At 43.4% G+C, this 13222-nt stretch overlaps 1 protein-coding gene across 4 annotated transcripts in view; it reads left to right on the forward strand.

Moving 5' to 3' along the window:
- Window positions 1-2553: 2553 nt before the first annotated feature.
- The window catches only part of flrt1a (fibronectin leucine rich transmembrane protein 1a), a 39813-nt gene continuing 29144 nt past the window's right edge, over window positions 2554-13222 (forward strand). For 2 of the 4 annotated variants that reach the window (XR_008829775.1, XM_056398423.1), the window contains exon 1: window positions 2554-2693. The gene's annotated coding sequence lies outside the window, so the exon portion shown is untranslated. Of the gene's footprint in view, window positions 2698-13222 lie in introns of all 4 variants that reach the window. The other 2 variants (XM_056398424.1, XM_056398425.1) reach the window with 2 other exon arrangements.

Consider the following 13222-nt stretch of genomic DNA (forward strand, 5'->3'; position numbering starts at 1 on the left):
GTGTTACAAGAACCAGGCAAATTTAATTAACATGTTTGAGAATGCGCACGCTACTGTTACACCCACATCAACCGCTGACAGCCAGTCATACACTCAAACAAGATTGTTGACATTAGCCAGTACAACACATCTGGCGTAATAGTCCACTCACTGTTTCAATTTGCACCCCGAGCAGCCAAATAAATGAAGGGCAGAATACATAAAGCTCAGCTCATCTTACCATTTGATTGCATAGCTGCTGTAAAAAAAAATCAACAGTGGGTCTGCAGACCATCTGAAATGTCTGGACCTGCCAGCATGAGGCCGGCAGTGATTGGAGCTATCGGTGACTTGCATGCACATAACGGCAGATGGCTCCTCTGATGGTTTTGTATATTTCTAGTAGGAAATGTCTGAGGCGTGCTGCACATTCAGCCAAACACTAATGTCACACAGTTTGCCAGAGGCACTCACCTTTCACAAGTAACTGACATCTACCAACAAGCCTTCTTTCTCACCAAACACCTCATGAAAATCCCCTGTCACAACACTGGTATGGAATCATGTTAGCTTAACGAGTTAACAGAGCACATCGTCACCTCTGTGACTGTTTATTTGTAGCAGGATCACATCATAAGGACTGAAGTGATTTGCACCAAACGTGGAGGAGGGATGGATCACGGCTCAGGGAGGAGCTCGTTCAGTTTTGGGGCCGATCTGGATCATTTACTATGAATTTTTTATGAACTTTTTTCTCTGAAGTCTGGCGCATGTTGTTTGACACTGGCCTTGGCGGAGGTCTGCGCTCTCTCGGTGCCATTCTAGTTCAGGTTAGGATTATTAAGATGCACATTCCCGTGCACCCCACATCAGTGTGGTGCGAAGAGACTGAAACAACACATCAAACGGGCCTCGTTGCCTTTCTGTCAATCTTCATCTCTCGGGGAGTAGAGCCGCACTTACTCTCTCTTTTCAGAGGGCTAAGGTTATCATTTGTGCCACGCTGCAACACTCTCTGATGTTGCAGTGATTGTTTCCCAGAGAAACACTGACATAAATTTGAAGTGCCCAAAATTACATCAAATGCACTGTGAGCACAGGAGTGCATGATGGCATAGAAAACTATGAGTGCTGCACTTTTCATTTTTCAAGGTCCTGCTGAATCATTAATGTTATACGGTGATGCTCTGCATTGTAATCATATGAGCCACTGATCTTTGCTTACAGTTTTGCCTTATATCTATAAAATTTTGCTTTTCTACACAAATCAGAAACACGGCTTTTCATAGAATATGATCGAGGGGTGTAGAACAAGATGAAAGCTGTAGAAACGGCACATTTTGCACGCTGACATGTGCACATGTAGGTAGGGAAAGAGAGGCTGCTGGAGCCATGCCACGCCTAATCACAAGCTCTCAAGCTGGCAAGTATTGGTTTTTGATGCACAACTGAAATGTAAGCAGCTGGTCTGATCTCAGCTCCACCAGTGGGACTCACAACACTCAGTCCTCACACGGCTCCATTCCTCCCACAGCAAACCGTGGTCCACATCACTCTGGGGACTGGACCAGATGCCCAACCAATTTGAGGACCGCTTTGAAAACACTCGCTGTCAGCCCTCGGACTAACAGTGCCATGATGGGACAGAATCATAACCTGCCCAACATGCTGCTCTGAGCTGAGTGGAGCTCTAATTAAAAAAAAACACAAAAAAAACAAACAAAAAAAAACATCCATCAATCTGGCACAGAGGGACGGACTGAGACCAGCCACGACTAAGTCTGAGGGAGATTTGTTTTTCAGAATGCAACTGCACAAAGACTCATGGTGATATCATTCATTCACAACGACACAGAGACAGTAGGTTACAGTAACATAGAGAGATAGATAGATAGATAGATAGATAGATAGATAGATAGATAGATAGATAGATAGATAGATAGATAGATAGATTAGGTCTTAATGGCAAGTTCACATAAGAATAAAAAATGGGAACAGCTGAGTGACAGAGAGAGAGGGAGAAGGAGAGGGAGGGAGAGACATTTGGGAAATATGCACGGTACTGTTTTCCAAAGGACATATAGAGGAAAGGCTTTCACAAATGTGTTCCAGCCTCCTCCTCCTTCTCCTCCTTTAATCCTCTCCATCCTTTACGCCTCAGTCTTTCTCTCCTCTGCTCCTCTACTCCAGCCTCAGCCGGCAGATTGGAGGGTTTTTTTTTTTTGGTTTTTTTTCTCCTGCTAAATAAAAAACAGGTTTCATCGTCTCGGGGCCAATTTATTCAGTGCAAATAGCGGATGTAGCTCCGAGCCAGCATATTTTGCAAAGGTGCACGGATGAGCGAGCACGGACCGGTCCGGCGACTAATTACCATAATAAGGCGCACAAGTTCGCCAGCGAGTCAGGCACGTTTTATGTCTCCGTATTACCATGTAGCCAGTGCCGCAGCGGGGAGATAATCGGGCGGAGGGAGCAGTTACAGAGGAGACACACGGAGAGAAAGGAGCTGGCAGCACATGATCACCCAGGCTATCCAGTCACTGATCTACTGGAGCATTCGTAATTGCGCTGGCGACAACATATGGGAATACAACAAGGCGAGATTGTGGTCACACCTGGTTCTGGAGGACAGCGGAGAAGCGGTACGGGGAGAGGGCGGCCAAATCTGAGGGACACAGCCGAGGGAGAGAGTGTGGCTTCCGAAGCACCACCCGGTAGGTGAGCCTTGATTGATGTGCACGGACTGACAAATATGCTTTTCATCACCCGATGTGGCTAAAAAAAAAAAAAAAAAACCCACCTCACTCACACCTCAGCAGTGTTTTATGGCGCGTTAAAGCCCAACAAGTAATTGACACGTTTTGGGTTTTTTTTTGTCTTGTGTTTGTGGCACGGTTCAAGAAACAATTGGGTCTGTCTGTGTGAAACAACACAATCGACTCTTTGCAAATGCCAAACCACTTGATTGAGGATGCGGGTTTCAGGGAACCGCCGGCAGTCAGTTATATAATCCGCGGACTGTGGTTCGAAGGCCCGGTCTGGATATTAATCCAAACAAAGGAGAAGACACAGCACACAGATGGAGGGGTTAGGGAATGATTGGCGCAGGTCTTCACGCAAGAAAAAAAAAAAAACAGTATTGAAGCATCAACATGATTTTTGCACTGTGTCTTTAATGGAGTAAAGATCTGCGTTTTAGTTACAGGTAGGTCTGTTTAAAATAAAAGCTTCAGTCTGAATCTGCTTCAATCCTGCACGAGCCGCCGATCTGGTTTTCGGGGGGAAGGGGAGGGGAGGAGGAGGGGAAGGGGGTGAAGATTGTAGGCTAAAGTTGGTCAGGTGAGTTCTGGATAACCTGCAGCCTCTCAAACCCCACCCCCACCCCCACCGCTAGCGGTCTATTGACTTATCTGACAGAGACTTGTGGACAGAATCACTGCATATGTGACTCCTGCAGCAGCGCCTCCTGCCATGAACGCCCATTAAATTATCATTAAGTTGGTAAAACAGCTGAACACAACATGCCACAATCTAAACGTTAAAACAGGAATGTTGTGAAGCAGAGGATCTCAGCAACAGGGAGCAGCTCGTGTGTCCACAGCTTGCTTCGTGCACTCGATCTGATCTTGATTAAAAAAAAATAAAGAAAAGGGAAATAATGCCACTAATAATCAAAATGAGTCAGACTTGAATCATTTCGCTGCATCTCGTTCTGTATCATGTCCTCGCCACGTTTCAAGCATTCGTGTCAGATCATGGAAGGATTGTGGGAGATGATGTTGACCAACCCAAGTCCATAACCTCACCCGGGCCACATTCCCACTGCAGCTCACTGAGTGATCCCATGTGTTGAATGTCAGAGTGGAGGTAGATCTGGCAAAAGCCCCCAGAGGTGAAGCAAGGCAGAGATGAGGACTGGTGACTGCAGAGGCTTCAGACATGCCTGCTGCAATAACTTGGTCTAACCTGCGCCCGTGGCACACAGGCGATAGACAAACAGATGGCAGTTCATCTTGTGAAAGTTGGAAGAGATATTCTTGGATGGGCTACCCTCTGACTCGCTGGCACCGAGGCCTGCTTCTGGCGGTAATGATGGCAGTCATGGTGAATGGCCTAATTACATCACTCGGTCTTCTGACTTATCCTCACCTTTCAAAAATAAAGACATAAAGAAAATCCGCCCAAAATCCTGCTGGTTGCACCGTCGCTGTGATGCTGATGCTGCAGAGTGTTGCTGAATTGATTTGCATGGCTCGGTCGTACATCAATAGAGACGGGGGTGATTCAGATTTACAGTTGGATGACCAGCTCAGCTCCTCAGAACTATTAGATGTCTGGTCATTAACATGGTTATTGAATAGTGCGGCTGTTTAATTCATTTGTTTGTGCGCAGGAGGAGCCACGTTAAAGTGCGGTGCATCTGTCTGAGGGTCGATTGTGTTACTTTTGTGATACAGTATTTGAAGTTACTGCAGATCCCAGATTATTCAGACTTATGTGGAGAACACAATCTGTTTTTATCGTCTGTCAGAGACTGGACAGAGGTTCTGCTGGGTCTGTTTATGTTGCAGTCGTTCTCTCACTGTGTAGCCGTGGATGCTAGCTACAAACGTCTCTGTGGCCGCGGTGCTGAGCGGCCTTGCTAATTACTTTAGTGCAATAAGGAAAAAACATTTAAACTCAGTATGTTGTGTTAGGTGATTAATGCATTTCGCAGGCAGCTATGTAATAAGATGGATAATGTATAGAGAGTCATTCATTGTTGCAGTTCACCTCGGGGCATACATTCAGTAATGACCAGCTCGCTGTAAGTCTGCCTTACTTGGCAACCTGTAGCAGATCGGCGACCGGGCTGTTGCTGCCAGTGATAAGCCAGTCCCAAATCATTAGTGCTCGTTTCACTTGGCTGTGAATGCGACTAATATTGCTCACTGGCATTTGGCTTATTGATGTTATTGACATTTGACTGATGTTCATATAATTTTGTCCTGATCTTTGACAGATTAGTTTCAACACATCATATAACATCAACATGACTTTTTCATGCAGAAACTAAAAGATGAGATCTGTAACATCACAGCTTCCAGATGATGCAGCTTCAGTGCAGCCGAGCTAGCTGCCGTCAGCTGCAGCGGCTCTCACTCACACTAGGAATATGTGAACTTCCTGTCTATAAAACATAACAGCATAGCCATTATATTCATGACAGCACAGTCATTATAGGAATGACAGCCTTCCTGCTACCCATTGTTGCCATTACTGCTGAAAAATTGATGGTTTGCAGTGTCTGTGGTGGGCAGTGGAAACCTGTCAGAACAGACCGGAGATGGACTGAGAAACAGGATTAAAACAGCCCCTGAGAATAAGTTCTGGTTAGTTTTGATGGAAAGCACCTACAGTCAATATTGACTCATGATGTTAATTGCAAGGTAAGTCATTCCAAGAATCCCATAGTGTTATTTTCAGTGCCATAGTGGTAAACAATGCTGATTAAGGAACTGCATGAGTACCAATTAGTCCGACTCTGTAACAAAAGGGAAAATTTATGAGCAGGTATTCAGATGAAGGGTATAAAAGAGGCTGTTTGTCATCAAGGAGACGATATAGCTGCATATATCCGGTGGAACACTGTGAAGCGCTCTTACAACTTCTGAGATCTAATTTCTGCAGATTTTCTCTGGGTTTACATGTAATCTTTAAGGAATCTGTCATATTGAAAAATGCATTTTACGCCCATTGTTTATACTGTTTTAATGAAAGCCTTCCTCCAGCCACTTGCTATTTGCAGCAGCAGGAACAGAAACACAGTCCTTCTCTTCTTCAGTGAAAGCGTTAGTTAGAGGGGAGGGAGGGGAAGAAAGGAGGTGAAGGAAGGGAGGGATTTCTGGAACCAGTGTGGCCCTCGGTGCCCTTGCCACAGGCCTGTGCTGAGCTGGACGGACTCTATCTTTGGCCATGACCACAAATTAATTAGTTGTACATTTGCAGGGTAAACAGCACGTTGAACTACTGCTGACAAAACTGAGGTTCATTGGATGAGTGTTAGTCAGCTGGCTGGGAGACAAGAGAGGGGCAGCTTGTGACAGGATGTGTCTCTACCTCCAGTGAGCCGAACGACTGCAGCTCCGCAGCTCGGTCTCACGACACCCAGCTTCCTCCTTTTCACGCTGTAAATTCCTCCATTATGATAATAAATAAAATATTGTCTTAAATTACATGATAATTACGGTATTGCGTCATCTTCTTTGTGTGACTTTTTGAGCAGCCATTAGTGTATTTCAATGGAGAAGAGTTGGCAACGCCGACTTTCATGGATTTATCCGGACATTTATTGTAAACTTCCTGCCATCCTGTGCAGCAGACGCCGGAGTTTTATGAGCGCTATTTATTTGGCAGAGCGGGAGTGGCGATATCAGCACATGCACTCCAAACCCAAATCCTTCCAAGGCAAATAAAATACAAATGGACATGAAAACATTTCCAATTGTTCCTTAATTGCTGCTGATTGTTGTAATGTTGATTGCAAACTAGGACGAAATATAATATACTAATGAATCCTGATAGTTATGAATACTTTTCACCGTGTGCGGTCTTCACTGTAAGAGTCAGTTGTGTCCAAGGTAAAAGGTTTTGGTTCAAATGCTCCTTAAACACAATCATTTGCAGCAGCTAAAGACGCCCTTCATGGCTCTACCTAGCATGTAATTTAACAGCCACCTAAGAATCTAACACCTTTTAGCAGCTGTTATGTATGAAATGGACATTCAAACGTGGCCTTTTACATGTTTCCAAGAATCGAAATGTGCTGAAGTCAAACAGAGTGTGAAAAAAGACCGTAATGAGCATAAATGATTGTACCTGTGACACAATGCATGCTGTTCATCAGTCCTGACATAAATCCAGGCGGTTTGTACCTCAGCTTTCTGAATCAACAGCTTTCACTTCAATGTTCTCGTCGCACGCAAGTGAGAAGAATCCGTCTGCATGTGGATAAACAGGATATTAGTTCGTTAAGACGACGGTGCGAACAGCAGGAAGTCCAAGCTTGTCAAAGTATTAAGAGCAATAAACTCACCCAGCAATGACATGATGTGTGGTACGTCTGAGAGCAGACAGTACCACCAGTTTACGCCTGTTTCCTGTCTCACATTGTCGGCCGATACTGTCTTTTGTTTTGTTAGTTTTTTTTACTATTTTAAGGAGGGATTGTTGGAAGTCAGATGGGTCAGCTGTTTCGTCAGCCTCCTGTGCAGATTGATGGTGTCGGTGGTGCTGGGGTGGCAGAACTCACATTAGGCTTCCACGGAGGTGTTTGTGTGTGAGACCAACCAGAGGAACGTCTGCTCCGCCACCAGCTCTGTGGAAACGTTGTTCAGCAGCTCCAGCGATTTGAAAACAACAGAAATGATGAGCTGCTTTAAAAATGTGTACACATGAAACAGCGAGAAGTGATGGATAAGTAGCTGATAGTTACTGACGATCTTCTGATATAGATTGTTGATACAGATCCCCAAAAGTAATGGATAAATAATTATTATATGAATTCAGTAAACACAGGAGACAGGATGCGAGGTCTGTGGGTGAACGTTGGGGAAGCACTAAGCACCAGGTCTGTAGCCTGTGACAGTCAGTCCTGCAGCACAGACTCTCGGCCTATCAGGTTATGAACCTTTGTTAATATGTAAAAGAAGAAGACAGGGTTAAGTTCACATTATAAAACTGAACCGCAGCCAGTGCAGGTGCAAAGATGAGAGATTGACAATTTCATGATATCAGTAAAAGGACCAGGCAGGAGCAGCTCCCCCCCCCCTGCTATGCTCCAGTCTTGCTGTGTGTGCAGTGCATATCTTTCCCTGATTACATCAGCTGTGATGCTGATATAACTATTTACTGTGGTTTGAGGCCAAAGAAACAGCTTCTCGCATTAATTTTAGTCTTTTTGAAAACTTTGTGTGTCTGCCGTTTTGACAGAAACTAAAGCTCTTGATGCCTCGGTCTTTTTCTTCTGCGAGCATCAGAATCGCTTTACTCGGGACGTGCGTGCAGAATGACCGGTTCGTCCACAGATGAAAGCTCTGCAGATAAAACACTGTGTTGGGATGCTGGGGTCATCTCTGCATTGCCACTGCTCAGTATCTGGCTTTACTTTTTAGAAGTGTATCTTTGAGTCTCTAAATTGAATGTTGAATAACAATAGTTGCGGGAGCAAACATCAGTAGCTTGAAGCTGCTTGTGGGAGCGTACTGAGCTGGAATAAAATCACAAAATTCATCCGTCTCAAAAGAGCCTGTGTTGCTCTACCACAGGCAATGTTATGTTATATTGAGATGTTCAGAGACTGGAATAGCAAACTACATCCGCTCTCAGTTCGTCCTTCATTCTGGCGTCAGGCCCTGGGAACAAACACACGAGATATAACGTTGATAATCTTGAGTGCAATAATGAAAAATTCAAACCTTTGGCCTTATTGTCTGGACACAGTTTCCCACTGGAAATGTGTTTTTATTACATGGGAGGTTGATTTTCTGAATCCTGCACATTTTCTTTTTAAGCTTTAAACCCTTAAAAAAAGAAAAAACACTGGTTGGATCAAACAGTTGCACGCCAGCTCCTTTTAAACAACTTGCAGTTCTTAACTACTTTTAACACAACATGGAAGTCAACCACTGCACACGGACATGCTGAGTATAATTACAGCTCAAACAGCCCTGAAAAAGCATGTCATTTAGACCGGTAGATGCGACGCTGGGTGGATCTGTATGGTCCATGTCGTGTTGCTCTAACTGATCCTGCAGCAGTTTGAGGCTTCCGTGTTGGTAATTATTATCTGCATGGATGATTTTGAAAATCACAGTTGTGCTTTAAATTTAAAAACTGAGTCATTTAAGAAGCCGAGAGCTTTCACATTTAAAATGCAAAACAGTCAGCAGTTAATGGTGGTTTACCTTTATTATGATGAGGCTCTAAATGAGACGTGAATGGAGCTTTCCGAGGAACCAGTATATTGACATTTGTCGACACTAAAGCGTTTAAATCCAGCTGATGATGCCGAATGTGTCTTGTAATGATTTACTGATCCCGTGTTCTCAGTAAATCACAGAAATCAGTGTCTTATGAAACGTCGACGCCATCGTGCTGTTTGGTTTCATCAGTAACAGAGCTGTATGTGACGTTTGCTGACAGAATATACTGTACACACAGTCAAAAAAAAATGAGCCAAGATTCAGAGCATTGCCCAGTTATACAGGCCACAGGAATTAAATATTAATGTTTCCCATGAGGTGGAACATGAGCGAGTTGTATCCATGTGTCATGCTCAGTCGTGTAACATGAAAGGCCTGAAGAAAAATCTATTAATCTGTAAATCTGCTGCAGCAGGGCAAAGAATATCAAGTAACTTCATGTCAAATCCAACGTGCTGATATCCAGTATTTTCCAACCAAACCTCTGTGCACATGCTCCTGACAGAGTAACTAAGCTGAAATTCTCTGTGTGCAGGGCATCGACTGTACGGTCTGTTGATTGATGGCCCCAAAGTCAGAGAGAAAAGTCGTGACATCAGATTTTTTACAGTGGGTTGTTAGTGCAGCAGGCTCCATTAGGGGTTCACTACAGTCCCCATTCATCATACTAGAGTAGAAAACAAGCTTTTCTCGAAAATGGACTTTTCATTTTTCTGCTGTTTACTAGTAATTGTAGTTTGCTTGTAATGGGAACGGAGCAGCTCTAAAAAATCTGAATGACTCCATTTACTTGTTCACAAACCCGCAGCTTGTGTTTCTCAGTGCAGAGGCGAACGTGGCACCAAGAAGACTAGACATCACATTTTCACTCATATTGATGAATTTGTATTTTCATCATATTTTGGAAAAAACATTTTTTTTTATTGCTGGCATAATAAACTGGGGCCGGTGCCTATTAGAGGAGGAAAACAAATCTACGCCCAAAGGATGTGTGTTTCTTTGTTCGGGCCAAAATGTGCCTCTTTTGTTCCTCATATGAGGAGCTGCTCTTTGTACAGAGGAGCTTTATTTTCCCCCAGTCTGTCCTAATTAGTTTGAGGAGTACTGTAATGAATACTGCAACAGGCTGTGGGTAAACCTGTACTGCTCTGCAAACAAAGCAATTCAAAGTATGCATCAGGCGCCACATTTTTCTATATGGTTAATGGGTCATGGGTTGCACTCATTTAGAGTAACGCATGAAGACTCACTATGTTGTGGTGTATTTGGTATTTTGTCCATCGGCATGAAAAATGGTTTTTCATATTTGGTTTCCATGAAATCACTCTCTCCTTCTTTTCCTTCAGCGCTGTTTTCTCTGACGTCGACCTCTCTTCTTTCGTGGCTGCCATGTTATTTTGTTATCATCAGAAAGACAAATGAGGAACGAGAGAGAAAGAAAGCCTCGAGCCTCGTGTCCTCACATCATCACCACTCCCTTTTACCCCCCCCCCCCCTTATTCTCTATCCTCCATCTTTCTGTCTTCCTGAGTGACAGCTGGCAGCCAGTAGGGTACATTGGGCATGCCAAGCCGAGTGCAGATTTTTGCCAACTGACTTGAGAGAATACACATTTGAACGTGACTGACTCGTGTGTGCTGTAAACCCGTATCTCTTATTGCTGCTCTTTTTTTAATTAATTTTTTTTTTTGATAGCTCAAACACATGCAGCACATGTTACCCTCCCTGCTGCCCGCAGAGCTCCGTGGTCATCTAAACATGCAACAGTATGTCGTTCACACAAGGCCTGTAAATGATTCTGGAGGCAGCTGCCATACATCAGCCACTGGACCTGAGGAAGAACTGATTAAAAAAAAAACATAATAATATGTGGACTAATTTTAATTTTAGATGGATTTCTTTTTTTTTTTTTTTTTTTTTGTCAAAGAAAATATCCTGAAATCATATTTGAACATATTCTGGTGAAGATGTTTGTACTTCCTGCTTCTAAGGCTTCTCAATTATTTCCTTTCTTGTCTGGACTGGAGCAATAATTAAGGTCCGCTTTGTTGCTCGTGTGGCTTTTTTCCTCCCTTTTCCTCTCTCTTATAAAAAGTGACGGGTGCTTTGCCTTTAAATTCAGGAGCTTTACCGCACACAGCAAAAGGAAGACATCTCCTGTAATGACTCTGCAATATGCAAACAACACCTTTTATTTTACAAACAGCGTGCGCCGTCCCGCTCTCCCCTGAGCAGAAAAACACTCATGGACATATATAAATGTTCAGCTTCACGCTGCATGCGGCACAGCTGATGCTGAGCCTTGATTCCCGAATATGAGAAATTCTGGTTGATAAGTGGTGTTGAAAACAGGAGCAGCAGTTACCATGATTATTCTTTTATAATTTCAACCATTTTTTCATTTTCAACAATTCCCCAATGGCAGACAGCTTCTTTTTTATTTCATTCCTTCACCCTAAATGGGAAGTGACATTTGGGTCAGGTTCTCTCGTTGATGCAGACTGAACAGCAGCACTGAAAAAAATCCAAGATCTGATTAGTGTTTTGTTGAGGCTGGATTGCTGAATTTTACAACAATTTAACAGGGTGGAGAGGTCAGTGGTTGCAAAGAGGAAATTACAAGACACAAGATTACGTAGAACTAGAGAGTAAAAAGAAAGAAGATGTGTGTACATACAAGGGTACGCATATACACACAAACACAGACACACACTGAATATCTATGTGTAATCTGGGATTATTCTAGTACACAAGGAGGGCATGTCCAGCACTTCATGCATAAACAGAGAGAAGAAACAGACAAAACACACGGCTCAGACTTGAACCTTGAGGGATAAAGAGAGACAGGCAGTAATGAAAAATCAGGGACACAGAGATTTGTTGTTTTGCTTTGATGGAGGACACAGACACAGAGAGAGAGAGAGACACACAGAGAGAGAGAGAGACACAGAGAGAGAGAGAGACAGAGAGAGAGACAGAGAGAGAGAGAGAAGCAGAGATAAAAACTGAAGATAAAAATCTCCTGGAAACACGAAGCAGGTTCACAGACGTTTCTATATAAACCTGATATCTGTGGGAATGTTGTTCCTGCCATTTGCAGCTGTTGTGTAACAACAGAGTAACAACTGATTTCTACCATTAGCCGAGACATTTGTTTAATTAAGTAAACAAACGGGCAGTCGCCTCGGAGCCTTCGCAGATCATGTGTCATTGTGTTCGCTGGAAATCTGATGAAGTGCTTTATGACATAAAGAGAGATTGGTGCTGGTCGGTGGCACAGGATGAAAACAGTGTTGCATCTGTCTTAGAACTGCAACGGTTTGCCAATTAATCTAGTGGTCAATCATCGGGAAATTCACTGACTAATAAGTTTAGGTCATTTTTCAAGCAAAAATGGCAAAAATTCACAGGTTCCAGCTTCTCAAACGTGAATATTTCCTGGTTCTCTCGGCCGTCTGTGACAGTAACATGAATATGTTTGAGTTTCCGAACGACTGTCAGACAGAATAATTCATTTGAAGACGTCTCCTTGGACTCAAAGAGACTGTGATGTGCATTTTTCACATTTTGCTGGCATTTTATTGACTAAACATTTAATGTGTTAGTCAAGAAAATAATCTGTTGAATTGACCAGGAAAATAAATGCCAGTTACAGCGTAATCATCCTCTTCAGAGAAGTGACATTTTTTCAGCGCATACAGAAAGCCCTTTGTGTTAGTGCTGTTTCTATCCTTTTTATTAGCTAATGACGTCACATGGTATTGGTTCAATGTAATTCAATCAGAAATATCGGGAGCATTCAGTGTACAGTCACATTTTCATCAGTCACCCAGCTAACATCCACCACATGTGATTTTACACAGAGAGAATAAGAATCGGGACGGTGTGTGACCAAACCTGACTGATGCACTTCAATCCTGCAGTGGTTTAGCAGCACGTCGGCTGCTCCGCCCTCCAGTCATTTAACTCACACTTAGGTTTCAGTGGTCATTGGGACTCCTTTTTACGAGCCCACTGATCAATCAGTCCCGTAATTCAATCCCGCGGTCAATCATGTTTAAATGAATAATTCACGAACCGTCACAGAAGGCTCAGTGAAATGTCTCACGAGCGAGGCGCTGCCCTCACACTGCAAGGAGACCTGAATGGAATCAATCCAAAATAAAAGGGAGAAGGAAAGTGAACATTTGTGCATCACTGTCATCAACACAAATCTATTTATTTGGCCAATGTGAATAGCCGGCAGCTGGTCAACAGCCAGGCTGATTTGCATACTGTTG

This window comes from Seriola aureovittata, chromosome 15 (genome assembly GCF_021018895.1).
Source record: "Seriola aureovittata isolate HTS-2021-v1 ecotype China chromosome 15, ASM2101889v1, whole genome shotgun sequence".
Lineage (NCBI taxonomy): Eukaryota > Metazoa > Chordata > Actinopteri > Carangiformes > Carangidae > Seriola > Seriola aureovittata.